Source organism: Manis pentadactyla, chromosome 9, assembly GCF_030020395.1.
Source record: "Manis pentadactyla isolate mManPen7 chromosome 9, mManPen7.hap1, whole genome shotgun sequence".
NCBI lineage: Eukaryota > Metazoa > Chordata > Mammalia > Pholidota > Manidae > Manis > Manis pentadactyla.
In genome coordinates, this window is record NC_080027.1 from 105,050,745 (window position 1) to 105,067,147 (window position 16,403).

Here is a 16,403-nt window from a genome sequence, read left to right on the forward strand (position 1 = left end):
AAACTGTGATCTGCAACAAATGATTCTGGGTAGTCTGATAACTAAGAACTGGAAAATGTCCATTAAATTAAAACAAAAGGAGGTTTTTGGTGCTTTAATGAGAGTAGTTTCAGGGGTATGCTCGCAGAGCTAGTGCAGACCTGAGATTTGAAGCCAGGTTTTTCTAACTTTAAAACCCACATATACAGTGTCTGAGAGGGAACATCTCATTGCATAGACTTTCAAAATCCATCAGCAAATGTCATCAGACCTCCAAGAGATTTCTGATAAAAGTAATATTCTTTAATATTAAGATGAAAATAGTTTCCAAACCAGTAAATATCATTAGGTCTGGAAATAGAATCTTTACTGATGTGTAAGATGAATAATGCTACTCTTTGCCTCAGGATCCATACCATGGAGCCATCTTTACGCTGAGTCTACTGCACACAAACTTCTTTTTGTCATTTCAAGCACAAGGGTCCACAGCAGATTCACATAACGGTCTACCGCAGCCGGGAAAAGGACAGAGCGCGCTGAAGGAGCGAGAATACTGCCGGAAGAGACGGCACGTGGGCGGAGACCTGCCTGCGGCGAGGGGCTAAGCCGCGGGCATACTCAGTCAGGCACTTCTGGCAGAGGGAATTTGAGTGCAAAGGCCCTAAAGTGGGAACGCATGTATCGAGTGGAAGACAAAGCAAGAAGGCTTACAGCCTTAAGGCTTAATTCTACAGCGGAACTGCTCACAAGTCTCAAAAGATGCCACTTCTATCCTGTCGTTTTAGCCTTTTTCAATATTAAGAAAATCTATTTTGAAAAAGAAATTTCACACCGAAAAGGTTCAAATACAGTACAGAAGTTTATTTCCCTTTGAAATATTTGGGAATAAGTGAATTGTTGACGTGGTCTCCCGTCTTTTAATGTGTATTTTCCACAAATAAAAATTGGTCCCAGGGACAACATTTTGAGAAGACTATATGGGATTTTTCTCACAAGTTTCATCTCTGAATTCATTAAAGGTATCTAAAAAGAACAATGTTCTGTACTTACAAGGGACTATGTGAATAACAAATACAATATATTAATATATTAATATTTATCAAAACTTGGTAGTACAACTTACATTATAGTGTTGAATGAATGAATGGACAAATTAAATACATTTCTTTCCTCAGAAAGATTTTATACTGTAATACTTTTAGCTAAAGCAATTTAATGTGAGTGCAATGTCCCTGATGTTCTAATTGTAATATCACATAATTCAGCCTTATTATTACTTTTAAATTATTTTCATAAAGACTGTATCTCAGAGTGATGCTGTATTGTCTTAGTGGATTTTATTTATAAAACATTTGCTGTTTTTACTATTTTATTAGTTTACATAATCACTGGCATGAGCAAGAGAGTAAATGCTAAAACACTGTGTTGCCGAAGCTTGGTCTAAGAATTTATTAAAAGTAAGAAAGACTTAAAAAAACGTAATTTTATTAGCAACTCATGAGTCATTTACAAAGTATTATTTGAAGATAGGGTTCAATGTTCTGCATATCTACAGGTGTCTTAATATTGCTCCTAGATGATTAAATGTGTTTATATCATTTATTTACCACATGCAGGTTTAATTCAATTTTTAATTTTGTGTTTTCTTTTACAAAAATGAATCAGCATTAATGAAATATAGGTAGTTCTTATATGCAAAACTGGCTATGTAATTGTCCAAGTGACCTACTCATAGTTAAATAAATTAGAAATAATGCATTTCATGTGAGCATCTCATTGTAATATCAAACCTCTATCTCATAAGGGAAGCAGTTTCTCCATCGTCTTGGTTGCTGACACGGGCATTTGGACATTATTCTCAGTGAGATCTGTAATGATAGCTGTGACATTTCCTGTTGCTGAAATAGTTGTATTTAATTTATCTAATAATATCCACAATCTTGAGTAATTTAGGCTCAAAGCATTCATTTTTAGGTCATGATTCCCTAGAGCTGGCTCCTTGAAGTAATCTCCACAGTTTTGGTTGTTTCTACCAAGTTGGTACCAATACATGGTAGGATTCACAAGCTAGGCATGTCCGGGTACTCCATCTGGGCATGACTGGGTTAGATAGGATGCCTCTTTCATAAAACTGTGTGTTATTACCACATATGTTGATGCCAGGAGAAGAAAGAAGGGAAAATGAACAAATAGGACATGATAACACAAGTCAAAAAACAAAGAAAATAATTTATTAGTAATGGCTCTCTTGTCTGATTTTCACTGATTATAGCTCCTTACACTGATGAGTCTTTGTGCTGGCCATGAATATAGGCAATCCTTCTTTTTTTTTTTATTAAGTTATCATTGATATACACTCTTATGAAGGTTTCACATGAAAAACATTGTGGTTACTACATTCACCCATATTATCAAGTTCCCCCCACCATACCCCACTGAAGTCACTATCCGTCAGTGTAGACAATTATTCTTAAGTGATGAGTGACTTTGAAGGAGTGATGATGTTTCTTCAAAATACCTCCAGTTGCCTACATGATCAGTGTAATTTAGTTCAATGATGCCTCACTACGATACTTGATACTTGTTCATCTTTCTTGCAAATCTCTGATAAGAAGAGTACATCTAACTCCTCCTTAAATATAACTGAAGAAATTCCATCATTACAGTATTTGCCATGTTTCTTAGGCATTTGATTTTTCTGCAAAAAATACACGATCTTTTTCTGGTTGGTTTTTAATGGCTTCCTATTTTGTGGAATAAAATAGGAGTGTCTTCCTCTAGTGATGACGCAGGTACTGAACCCTTCTTGGTAACCAGTCTGTACTGATCACATTAGTCTACTGCCTCCTCGGGGTTGTTTGGGGGCAATGCAACACCTTGGACTGGCATTGTTTTCCTCATTCTTGTGCAATGCTTCTTGAATATTCTGTGACTTCAAGATATCTTGCACTAGAGTTGTATAGAAATGGCTTGTACCCCTTAGGCAGGTATCATAGTAGTTAATAGTAAGGACTCTGGAGTCATAAGTCCCTGGCTTTGAACCCTAGCTCCACCACTTAACCACTTAACAACTGATTTGGGGCAAGTTGTATATTCTCTTTGGGTCTCAGTTTCTTTACTTGTAAAACATTGAAAACAGTAATAGTACCCTACCACCTGCTATGAGGTTTAAATTACTCATGTATTAAAGGATTTTGAACAATTCCTGGCACAGAGTAACTACTAAATAAATACTAACTGTATTATTTTATACTATATGTTATATACTACAATAAGTTCTAAATAGTATAAAGTCAGTAAATACTGAATGTTATTTGTGTTGAGTGCACTGGTACCAAACAAAATGCTTTCTAGATCTGTGCTCATGACGTTGGCATAGAAGCTGCGCAATTAATCTTTCCCTATCTCTTCCTCTAGTTTCTAATTCATGTCCCAATTTGCATAGGGGGTTTTAAACCTTGTTTAAAGGCAGTCTTGTGAGTATGCCATACTCATATCTGACTCACCAGCATTACTGGAATGGATTCATGTCAATGAATATGCATCTCCATCTCTCTATCTTTTATTTTATTAAAGTATCATTGATATACAGTACATAAGTTTTCTTATGTTGGTTTCAGCTATACAACACAGTGGTTCAACAGTGACCCATATTATTAAATCCTCACCCCCTCTAGTGTGGTTAATACCTGTCATCATAGTAAGATGTTACAGAATCATTGACTATATTCCCCATGACCAACTTACATTTTGATCCATCTCTTTATCTTGACCAGAGGGTAAGTCTTGTACTATCTTCTAATGTTAGCAAGCCAACCTAAAGCCTGGAAATAATGCTTGGTGCAACTCCTAATAGTTGTCTGTGTAACCCTCTCACATAAATCAGGTTTCCAATTCCAAGGGCTTAAAGAAGAGTGAATATTTTAAAATATTAAGATGTTGAATGCAGCAACTATGAATTTATTTATCATCATCACAAAACATTTTAACTTTGTAGTAACCAAACAATATTCATGAAATGATCTAGGTCTATTTCTGGGAACAAAAGTTTCTAATCTGTTTTGAGATACAACTTTTGTTATATTTTTATGTCATGGAATGCTATTGCTGTATATTTATTTCAGAAATTTAGTGATAAATCCAAATTAATTTAGTTTCAAGAATTCTATGGTAACTCTTGGGGTTCACAACCTATGTATCAAAATGAACCTTGGGAATCACTAACCAGTTTATTGCTCACCATTCACACTTGTTGTCAAAAACTGAAATAAATGCATCAACTATGCTATCATCCATAGATTTCATTCATCTCTAGATTCAGCCAGAGATATAAAACAGCAACTTGAAATACAAAAAGACTTTTTTTGTTGTTGTAAGGCAAAGAATCAGCACAGAAGTAATTCAGAGAAAAAGCATGAGATTAAACACTGATACTTTCCATAGTCAAGACTCGTTGTCATTACAAGTCACAAAAATGCTTGTTCAGACTGTAGTTAAAAGAACATTTCCTGAATAGGCTGAGACTGATAACATGGAGGGAGAAGGAGGACAAAAGAGAATTTGGTCGCTGGAAAAATCAGTGGGACTAGAATGACTGACCTGGTACTAAGGCCCTTCAGTTCAAAGGTAAACAACAGTATTTTCTTTCTGCCTTCATAAATCGTGCCTGACCTCTTCAAGCCAGATTCTCTAACTAGGGCAGAGCAGAGGTCAGCCTGACATAAACCCACAGACAGGAGGCCCCTGCAGATTTATGTAGGTTTGGGAATACTCTGTTTTTTCTATCTTTCCTTCTTTTTCTCCAAACTTTCATTTGAATGCCATAGGGATTTCTGGGTCTGTCCCAGGAGTGAGGCAGGGAACTTCTGAGCTTAATATGACAAAGTCAAGTCCAGTTTTATTAACTAATGATCAGAATTCACATCAGAATTTTGCCACTCTGGCTGTTCTTGTGTGGATTGAGCACATATAATTGATATATTTCTCCCGTCATTCCACTGCATTAAGCAAATAATAGGTCTACTTTTCTTAAATTTCTAGCTAAGTTGAAATCAGTCTCACTTATAATTAATAAGTGTTTACTGAGTGATACTGTGCTCTTGCATGTGTGTGTCTGCTTTTGTCTTTGTGTATGTGAAAAGAAACCATAAGAAGCTGATCCCGTAAATATTTTACACTCTATCAAGGTTGCTGAGCCTTGCACCTTGTCTCTCTAACACAGGCCTAGATGCTATAAAATCTTAACTGGGCCATGAAGATGTATAGTGGAAGGAGACTTAAGGTGGTCTAGATCAAGGAAAGTATATGCCAAGGTGTAGAGGCAATGAAGTTTGGATGTTTATTGGAAATATTTCACTCATTTATTCATTCCACAAATATTTACAAAGTACCACTATGTAAAAAACACTTTCATAGACCCTTGGAGATTCGGCACTAAAAAGGAAATATCCATGCCCTTATGACACTTAACATTCTGGGGCAAGGGACAGACAGTAAACAAATCAATTAGGTGCTTTCAGGTAGTGGTAAATATGAAGAGAACAAAGCAAAGCAATAGAGAGCATGAGTGCAGTAGAAAACATTAGATTGTGTAGTCAAGGAGGAGTTCAGTTTTATTGGAGAGTAGAGCTTGTGGTGGGACTGTGGAATAGAAAATTAGAAGGTCTGTATTGGGGAATCCATGAAACACTTTGAATGTCAGGCCAGGTGAGCTCTGGGTGTTTGTAGAAACGCTAACTACTTTAATTCTCAAGGAAGTGAGATCTGGTGCTCATTTTCCTGACCAATGGTTGTTTCCAGAACCACGAATAGAGGCACACTTATAGCAATGCTTTACAGCTAAGTGGAAATAGTCATTCTATATTTGAGCACTGTTACAGCTTGAGTTATTTAACTGTTTAACTTTATTCAATTTCTAAATGCCCAAGAGGCTAATGTTGACAAGCTCATCCAGGGATCTTTAAGAATTTTTCTGAGCTCATATTTTAAAATCGCATTTAACTTCAGCTTATTGTTTTCCTGTGTTTCATCAAAATTACCTCTCATGTAAGTCTATCTACACAGAAATCTACAAGGTTCAACCACTCTTTGGTTGTTTTTGTAAAAAAGACCAAATACAATATTGAAAAATAAATGTGTCATTTCTTTATTTCTATACCTAAAAAAAAAAGCTCCGTCAAAACGGATTCATCTCACACATTCCAGTATATGATTTTTCCTTCAATGCAAATACAGAATATTTTAGTTCAAAGGAGAATTTTTTTCCAGTTTTATTGAGAAATCACTGTATATGCTTAAGACACACAGCATGATGGTTTGATTTACATGTATTGTGAAATGATAAGTGCAACAGGTTCAGCTAACATTCAACTTCTCATATAGATACAATAAAAAGAAAGAAAAGAAGAAAAAAGGAAAATTTCTTCTTGTGATGAGAACTCCTAGGATTTACTTTTAACACTTTCATATATACCAAAATGCTTTCTTAGCTGTAGTCATCATGTTGTACCTTATACCACTGGTACTTTTTATAACAGGAAACTTGTTACCTTTTGATCACCTTCCTCCAATTTCCCCTCCGCCCACCTTCTGCCTCTGGTAACCACAAGTCTGATCTCTTTTTCTATGAATTTAAAATGTTTTACTTTTTTCTTTTTCCAGATTCCATATAGGAGATCTGTGTTTTCTTGTAGTTCACTCATTTTCCTTAAGAGGATTTTCCTGAATTCTTCATCTGACAGTTCACAGATCTCCATTTCTATAGGGCTGGTTTTGGACCTTCATTGGTTTCCTTTGGTGCTGTCGTAGTTACCTGATTTTTCCTGATTCTTACTTCCTCATGTTGGTATCTGACACATTTGAGAATCTGGCTCCTCTTCCAGATTTTTCAGGTTTGCTTGGCAGAGACAGTTTTTAACCAGTCAACTTAGTTTGGACTTCTGGGTGTGTCTGCTGGACCAATGGGGCCTACTCCTATGGTCTAATTTTGGGTAAGGCAACTAACTGTTCAAGCTCTGAGGATGGCGGTTGGGGGGTGTGCTGCTGGCTGAGAACAGCTGGCCAGGACTGCTGGCTTGGTGCCCTACCCACGTGAGGTTGTAGGATGGGTTCCACACACATGGCCAGATTTTCTGGTCAGGCTTACTAGATGCTCAGGACTGGATACAACATTAAGTAATCAGTGGGGCTATGAATTATCTCCCCTGCCCTGGCAGGGCAGCAGGATGGGATCCAAGCCTGTTCAGCTCATTGTCTGGAGATATAAATCAGGCCAGGGTGTGCACTGAATTCGGCCTGGACATACAGGCCAAAACTTTATTCAATGATAAGTGGGCCTAAAACTAGATTCCCTGCCTGGGAAAAGTGGGAGAAGCAGCTCTAAAGCCAATACATCTTGGTTTGCTGGCTTAGCTCAGACTGACTGCACCCCACATCCCCTGACTGAATGGGGCCTCTGGTGTCGCTCCGCTAACTATTGGCCTGCCCGTGCCTCTTGGCTGGAGTACTGCTGAGCCACATAACCTCCAGCAGTCACTGCCAGCCCTTCTGGTCAGATGAGGCCAGAAGATACTCTCCACAGTGGGTGGGGCTGTGATTCAGCTCCTGGCCTAGGCAGAGGGGGAGGCATCACTCCAGGCTATTCTCAGTTTCCCAAACAGGCTTTTAGGTTGGCAGGGGCCAGGAGCTACCCTCTGCCTCAGCATGCATTAATCCCCCTGTGTGTGTGTAACATGGGAATGCTTCATGCCTGGGATTGACTCTGCCCTGGGGGTGACTGGCTCTGCCTGCCTGCCTCTTGGCTTAGGTGCCACTGGACCTCACTGCTTCTAGGAGTTGCTGCCAGCCCTTCTGGTTAGATGGGCCAGAAGACACTTCCCAGAGGGTGGGGTTATGATTCAGCTCCTCACCCGGTTGTGGGCAACCTGGGCTTGAAGGCTGGCATAATTCATTTGAGGCTCCAAATTAGGCCATTGTGCACCCCAGCAAGTTCCCTGGTCAGAATGTGCCCCTGACTTGGTTTTGCAGATGATCAAAGCTGCTCAGTTGGGATTACTGCTTGGGCACAGCAGGTCTGAACTCATTTTAACAAGATCCACATGCTGGGTGCTGCAGTGCCCCCCCTTCTCCATCACAGTCAGATTCCCGGGGCTTGAGCCCCGCAGGTTTCCCTGAGATGCTCATGGTGGGAGACCAGAGTAGGAGGTCCCACAAAGCAGACCACAGTGGTGAGGGGAAGCTGCTCGCCCCCTTTCCCTCTGGAGGAGCTGGAGACTCAGGGGAGACCTCAGTGCTGCTGCACGGGCCTGGGGAGGCCAATGCAACCACCTGCAGCCGCGCTTTCGCCCTTCCAGTGCAGTCTGTCTTGGTCTCTGCGGTGTCTCACCCACGTTCAAGGACCTTCTCAGCGATGTCATGTTCTTGAATTATTATTGTTCCTTTTGTGAGGAGGAGTGAAGTCAGGATCAGTCTTTGGTGATGTCACCATCTTGGTGATGTCACTGCAAGGAGAATTTTTAGAGATAGTTTTGGCATGTGAGCTGTGGTGGGAACTTGTTACCTTAATCAATGATTATTTTTTCTTCATGCAAGCAGTATTAATTGAACATTATTAGCCTTGTTATACCTTTAAACATCTGAACTTTCCTTAGAAGATCATACAGTTCATATGGTTTATAAGATAATTATCAGGAATATGACTAGGAGAAGAAAATAATTTTCACAAACTAAGCTGATTGACAGCACAGAAATAGGTGATTTCTAAATCATTTGCTGACAATGTGTTAGGAACCAAAAGCCTGAGAATGGAATGTGGGAATGGTTGTGGATCATATTAAGGATTAGGAAAAAGGGGAAGACATGAAGATAAGGGCAATGGGATGGGACGGGCTTGTTTCAGTGTCAAACAGGGCACTCCATTAATGAAATCAAGCCTCAGTGGCACATATGTTAATTTTGCTAGTTTTACAGAAAATCGCTTATTAAACTGGACATTAAAGTATAAGAAAGAAAAAAGTTATCATTGTCTTTCATAAAATTATATAGGACACTCTTAAAAAGCAATAGGTTAGGTTAATTTTAAGGTTGCAAGCACAGATTGAGCCTAGCCCCCAAATTATTGTGCTGAGTTATTATCCTTCTTAATTTAATTTAATTTACAGAATGTTTTTTCAAGATTTTTGTGACTGGTTGCTGGATGGTGGGAGATGTAGCACAGCAGCATTTATGGTGACCAGGACTTAGGGGCTGGTTGCCAGGTAAGCAGTAAAGAGTCAGATAAAAAGGGAAGATAGGAATTGTATGTGTAGTAGTCAACTTGGGCCGCCACAACAAAATGCTACAGGCTTGGTGGCTTAAGCAACAGAAATTACTTTTTTCACAGTTTTCTGGAGGCTAGAAGTCTAGACTAAGATCAAGGTTCTAGCTTGTTTGGTTTCTGCTGAGAACCGTCTTCCTGGCTGCCTTCCTGCTCTGTCCTCACATAGCCCGCCCTTGGTGCAGGAAGGAGGGTGCGAAGGAAAGTGAGAAGAAGAGAGCCTGCCATTTCTCTGGTGTCTGTTCTTGTAAGGACACTAATCTTATTAGATCAGGGCTCTACCCTGATTACCTCATTTTACCTTAATTACTTCTTTAGAGGTCCCCATCTCCAAATACAGCTACCCTGGTGGTTACGGCTTCAACAAATGAATTTGGGGGAGAGGCACAAACATTTGGTCTATAAAGTATAGAAAAGGGGATGGGGCTTCTAACTGATGAAGAAAATAAAGAAGTTTTACTACAGCTGAACAATAAACTGGCCTCAGAGTTCCCTGGCAAAGAAGGCAAAAGGGAAACATAATAAGCAGTGTGAATTTAAGTCAGTGGTAATCTCTTCAACATCTTAAGCTTCATTTTCTCTTACTGTGTGATTTTGTTTGTTAAGCATTTTCAGATATGGGCCAGTAAGGGCAGAAGATGGAGAGGGATGTATTTTGGGGGCTAGAATGTCTGCTGTATCACACACTGTTGGCTTTTTACCTGTATAGAAGGCTGATTTTAAACGTTGTTTCTATGCCCTGGAGCCCGGATGGAAGGTGTTGGAAAGTACAAGTTCTGGACTGGGGCTGGGTTTATTTCCATGAGAATTAAAGATTGGGCTCTTTGAGCTGTCAATGGCATATGCAGGATTAAAAGAAAACAAGTGGAAAAGCCACAGATCCTGCAAACAGATTGTTTCAAATCTGAGGGTGATTTGTAAACCCCATTGCTGGCTCAAGTTAAGAACATATTTTTTTTACCAAAAGTGCTAAAGAAGATCACTTATGTAATTCTTATGTATTCAAGTGAATTTAGAGTGATTTTATCCTGAAATTACCAGTACCTATGGGATAACTGGAGGTGGCTTATTGGTCACAAAATAAAGTTGGTATTCTTATTTTAGATGGTTAATGTAATGTACACAGTGCAAAGGGTCACAAAATCATTTGAATGATGACTGCATAAATAATATTTAGTCTTAAATAGTTTGTGCTATTGTTCAATTTTAAAAAAAATCATGCCATACTATATTTGATTAAATACAAAGACCTTTCCCCAGTCACGCCCCCTAGAGTTCATTTCACCTAGTGCTCTATTCAGCGGTCAGTCTCTTATTTCTCTCTTCAGCAGTGGTGAGGGGGTGAGGTAGATTCCTTTTCCTTGGGGAAGAGAAATCCATGGTTTGTTGCCTGTGTTTATGATGAATATGCTAGAAAGCTGTGTGGCAAAGCTGTTGTATTTGTAATTTCCACATGAACCACATCAAAAAAAAACTAGGACGTATCTCTCGGCTGGTGATCACACCAGTTCTTCCCAAGTTAACACCTCTGGTTACCAGTGTCAAACTTGATGACACTGGTCATCTTGCTAGTCTCCAGACCAGTCTGAATGGTGCCATTCTCCTTGGTGAAGGGATCCGCGTAGTACTTGGTGTGAGCATCATGGGCCACCAGGTGAGGGGTTCCTCTTGTACCCTCCGAGGTCTTTCTCACTTTGCACGACTTGTACCTAGCTTCCTCAGGTGCACTATGATGAGCAGCAAACCGAGTCTTGGAGTCATAGGTGAGGTGGAAATTCTCCCTGTTCTTGTCAATATGGATGACATCTGTTAAACCAGCAGGGTAGGTTATATCCGTTCATACCTTGTCATCAATATTAATGAGCTGCTCATGCAGATCATCTTTCCTTCATCTCCCGTCAGAGCATACTTAACTTTGTTCCTTGAACACGATGAGGGGGAGATACTCTCTTGGCTTGTGGGGACTGGCAGATGGTAGCAAACACCTGGCCAGTTTATCGGCATCACATCTGTCCTCTGGAGCAGCTGCCTGCTTCCCATCCTGCTAGGGACCACGAGCCATGGCTGTGCCAACCACAGAAAGAGCATTCAACAGTTCCTTTCAGCTTGCCTAAATTTTGCTTGCATTCAGCTTGGTTCTTAAGTCTACTTTGTTTTGTCAAAATGGTAAAAAAGGAAAGAAAGAATTCCTGATGATTGATATCCTTTAAAAAGGGCAAATTCAAGAATATCAGTGTCTAAAATCATACCCAGAAAAACAAGTATAATGGAAATGCAAAAATGTTATTCCTTCATTTATCCTTTTGTTCATTCATAACTTGACCAACTTTTCTCCAGGACTTTCTACATGCCAGGATATTTGTTAGGCTCTGGAAAAAATGTGGTCTCTTAAATTTCCATGCTATTAAAATGCAGTGTTGTGTGATAGCTGCCATCCTAGAGATATGCACGTGTTACTGGAACACCTGTGAGTGTCACCTTTCTTAGATGAGACATTTGGGTTGCTTGCTGGAGAAAGTGGCACATAAGCTGAAAGAGGAATAGGAACCAGCCATGGAAAGGGAAGGGAGTTCCAGACGTGACATTATATGCGTGAGAGTAGCTGTTTGAGAGACAGAGAGGCAGAATTGAATGATAACTTAGTGATACTTGGCACAGTGAAATATAGCGTGACAGTAGACTGAGGCAAGAGGGAGGTTTAGGCTAGAATTTTGCACGCGCTGCTAATTTGCCACTTTCTTCTAAAAGCTCTCCCTAAAGCCTTTGAAGGATTTTAACCATCGGATTGGTGTGATCAGACCTGGGTTTTTGAATGACAGTGCCAGTAGGACTGTGGCAAACGCCTTGAGGGTGGGGTGTGAGAACTGTGTTCTGGGATCCAGTTAGAAACTATTCCAGTAATCCAAACAAGAATTGATGAGGTCCTGAACTAGACAGTTAACTATTTCCCAAAGACATAAAAACAAATCTCTTAAACAATCCGGGGCCAGATGCTTTAAATAGTTTTTCAGAGGAAAGCAGACAATATCTGCTTGCACACAGGGCTAGTTAATTTCTTTGTTTCTCATTAAAAAAAAATAATCCATCAATGCAATGTCAATGCCGTATGATATTTTAGAACTCCTTGAGAAAAACAACAGATAAGCAGACTTTAAATCATACCTGCTTACAAATAGTCTACTCCTTTTTCAGGCAACCCTATGCAGATTAATCAGAACCACACTCATGAATTTTAATCATAACATATGTTCTGTCATCTGCCAACGTGTTTTCAAGCCCATGCAGGTTCATATGACCGTATGCCATAATGAACGAATGAACTGGAAAGATCAAAGTTATTTGATCTGGTTCCATGATTTATAATTTCCAAATTAACATGAAGAGAAAATAGCAGGCATCAAACATCCATCTATGCTTGTACCAGGTCATATGCTGAGGTTCTGTCCAAGTTTCCATGGTAAACAGAGCAAGACTTGCCAACACTTCACAGGTTTCCAAAAAGCAGCTATGTCCCCCTTGGGAGAACTTTGAAACTGGAAAAAAAAATCTTCATGGATGAAATCTCCAGCAAAATAAAGTCACAGTGGGCCTTTTGCCAAAAGTCTCATCAACAAGTATGGCAATAGCTGTGACCTGTCCTATGGTGGAGGCAGTAAAATGCTCCTGCAAACCTTGTTTTCATTTGCTCACGGCTTCCTAGAAAAAAAAGTCTTACTTTGAGTTGAAATTTTCCACGTTTTATCCCAGTCCAAAGGTGACTTAGATCTTTTTTTTTGGAAAATTGAATTAAAGTCAAGTGAAATTTGTAAAGTTTAGTCATTTGGGGAGCTATGTGTACACAAAGATCTTGCTGGGTAACACCAAAAAATTACATTTTCCTTTTCCTTGTGACTTTTGGAAGACTGACTCCTCTCGGCTGTTTCTTTTGAAAGGATTTAACCCTAAGTTATAAGGGCAGAAAACCAACCATTTTTTCAATTTGCTCAAACAGATTTTTGCCCATGAAGAACTAATGAAATAAGACTTTACATATTAAATCCATTAGTAGTTTAAAAAAGAATTATAGAATATCCTCAGATATAATTCGAAAAATATTTTTAAATAGTGAGTCTTATTCAATTAAATTTGACAAATCTACTAAGTATGGGCACTAAGTAAGTGCTTAGTGTTTGAGGTGTATAAAACTGAATAAGGCAGTTCCTCTCCTCCAGGAATGTATTATTGGGTAGTGGAGGTAAGAGTAATAACAATGGCAATAATATAAGACAGAATGTAAAAGTATTGGAGTAGAGGTTTCAGCAAAGTGATGTGGGGATGCCAGAAGTGGGAGAAATTAATGTTGATTGAGGGATAGGAATACTTATTATGAGTTTTGAAGGGTGACAAAGATTAGTGATTTGGGAAGGACTTTCAGACTAGAGAGTAGTATGAGCATAGCCACTGAGACTAGAAATGGAACTAGTCAAGGTGGCTGAAGTATGGGATATGACAGAAGAGTGAACAATAAAGTTAGGCTCAGATTTTCCTAGTGGACCTGCTTTCGGTGTTTTGGGGTGGATGGTTCCTTGTCTTCTCATGGGGTATGTATTCCCAGCATCAACCTCCAAACACTGGACAGGATCCCCCAACCATTTCAAACATCCCCCAGGGGAGGCAGGGAAGGAGGGAATCTTGGTTACCAAGTTTGGGGCAGTTCTTAGTCCGGTGGGCGATGAGGGTCACCCAATGGGTGTGACCAGAGCCAAGGCATAGTCAGTCCTGGGATTCCATACTGTGGTTCCTGGAGATTGAATCAGAGGAGGGTACACCTGGGAAGCCATTTCATCAATTTCATCTATTGGAATAGTCTAGGCAAGAGTCCATGTGATCTCAACCTAAACAATTTCATCCCTTTCCAGCCTGAAAGCATCAATAGCCATTATTAATTTTTTTCAGGGATTCCTCTTGCCTCTGAAACCCCATAGGGCAGCCTTGCAGGACTCTTTGTGCTGTAGCTGCTTTCCTGTTTTTCATTTCCCCAAATTAATATCATATGGTAAATTCAGTATTACAAAAACAAGATTTCAGAGGGTGATCATAACACCCTTTCTACAACATACTTTCTAATTATAGTATAAACATGTGGGGGATGGAAAAGCTCTATTTAAAAACAAGACAAAGAGAATGTCGTGCCTGGTTCATTTTAGAGGGGCTGGACTGTTTGGATTCCTCCACTTCTTGACTGTCTTCCTCTCTATTTTTAAAGGAAGTCTCTGTTGACAGTAGATTGAGTAGTTTTGAATCCCAGATGTCAGTGCAGTGGAAACTCAAAGTGGATAGGCAGATGGAGTCTGTCAGAAGCCCCGCTCGTTGCCAAAACAGAAGACGGTGCCCACGGTAAGGGAGGCAGGAGGGGGTGCCACTGCTCTGACGTGCGCAGGAAATCCTCCAGACGGCTGGCGGAGGGCAGAGCGTGTGGCCGCCCTCGCAGAGCACCAGCGCGCGTGTAGTAAAGGGGTCTTAACAACAGAGCTGCTGTCATTGCATCTTGTAACGCGTTCCTCTCTCCCAGCTGCTAAAATTTTGCTGCCTTCTGCTTTTCTCAAAGAACTTTGGAAGGGACTATACAGACAGAAGGTCAACCACAGATACGTTATGCTTAAAATTTCCCTAAAAAAGCCCTCTTTAGGAAACTCTTCAGTTGGTTTTTCATTGGATATAAAATGGGATTTCAAGCATAGTAACCAGCTGAAAACTGGCAGCCTGTCTACCTTGGGCCCAAGGACTTGCAAGCATCAATTCGAGTCTGATCCGATTCATCAGCGAGAGTCTCTCTGAACCCCATCCTTTCAGCTCGGTTCCTTTTAAGGGTTTCTTAAAACTGGCTTGGCCCCATCAGATTTTCTGGGGCTATATTCCCTATAGGTTCCCTTGCGCAAAATTGTTAAGTTTACTCATCATTGAGGAATATACTGAAAAAATAATGATGACAGTGTTTTCCACTTTCCTGGTACTTTAGGTGTTGTAAAGCATTTTTGTGTATATTAGTTCATTAAATCCTCTGAAGGTCAGAGGATTAAAGGACTTATTCAGGGTCACAGAATGGAAAACCAGAGCTAAAGTCCAGGTCTTTTAACCCCAAGCCCATGCTGTTCCCTCTATACTTTGCTGTTTGAAGGCCAGGCTTTGATCCCTGAACTGGCGCTGGGACTGAGTAGCGAGATCTCCCAGTCCCGACCTAGGGTCTGCTGCTTTGAGCAGGGAGCTTCAGTTCCGCCAGCAGCTTCCAGCACTGTCTTTTTAAAGTTCCTATTATTGGTACCAGCTTTTGAGGATCTTGGCCCTCAGTGAGGGATGCCAGCAGCCCCACCTAGGGTGACCATTCTTCTCGACCTTGTCACATGCAGTGACTCCCAGCAGCATTTTCTGCTGGCCGTGGTAACCTCAGTTGCTCCTTTTGGAAGGTTCTCTGGGTCATCGCAGAGCCTCTAGCTCCCTGCACTAGCTCCTCGGGAGGCGGGCAGGTGGCACCATGCCCCCCACACCACCTCTAAGGGCAGATGACAGCTCTGGTGCTCCACAGCTCTTACCAGAACATCTTCAAATTGTCTCCCAGCGTAACTGAAGGGAAGCAAGACTGTGTAAAGGCCCTTAAACTCACACTGCTATCTTCTTGGCGTTTGTGGACTCCGAGACAGATATGAGTCCAGTGAATCACGATTGGTTCAGTGTGAATGTCCTGACAGTCTCTCAGAAGTCGCATGTGTAGCTCATAAACTTTCTCTCTACAGGCTCACTCTTTCCCTATTGCACCTTTATGTGAAATGAGCTCCAGACACTGCCCAAATTCTCAAGCTTTCCTGATTTTCTAGCATTGACCCTGGGCTATGTGGAGACTCAAAATCAGTCCCTGTAACCACTTAGCAATAATAATGGTAACGTAAGATTTATTTAGGGCTTGCTACATGCCAAGACCTGTTCTAAATGATTTCCAGTAGCTTTTAAAGTCCTCATAACAGACCCCTGAGGAAAGTCCTGTTATGAGCTCCTTTTACAAACAAGGAGTAGAGGCTCACAAAGTTAAATAAAAAACTGCTCAGGAAGTAATGAATGGGAGATAGCCTTATGATTC

At 40.4% G+C, this 16,403-nt stretch overlaps 1 pseudogene; it reads right to left on the reverse strand.

Moving 5' to 3' along the window:
* Window positions 1-10,585: 10,585 nt before the first annotated feature.
* Window positions 10,586-16,034, reverse strand: LOC118928021 (40S ribosomal protein S4-like; annotated as a pseudogene).
* Window positions 16,035-16,403: the final 369 nt, after the last annotated feature.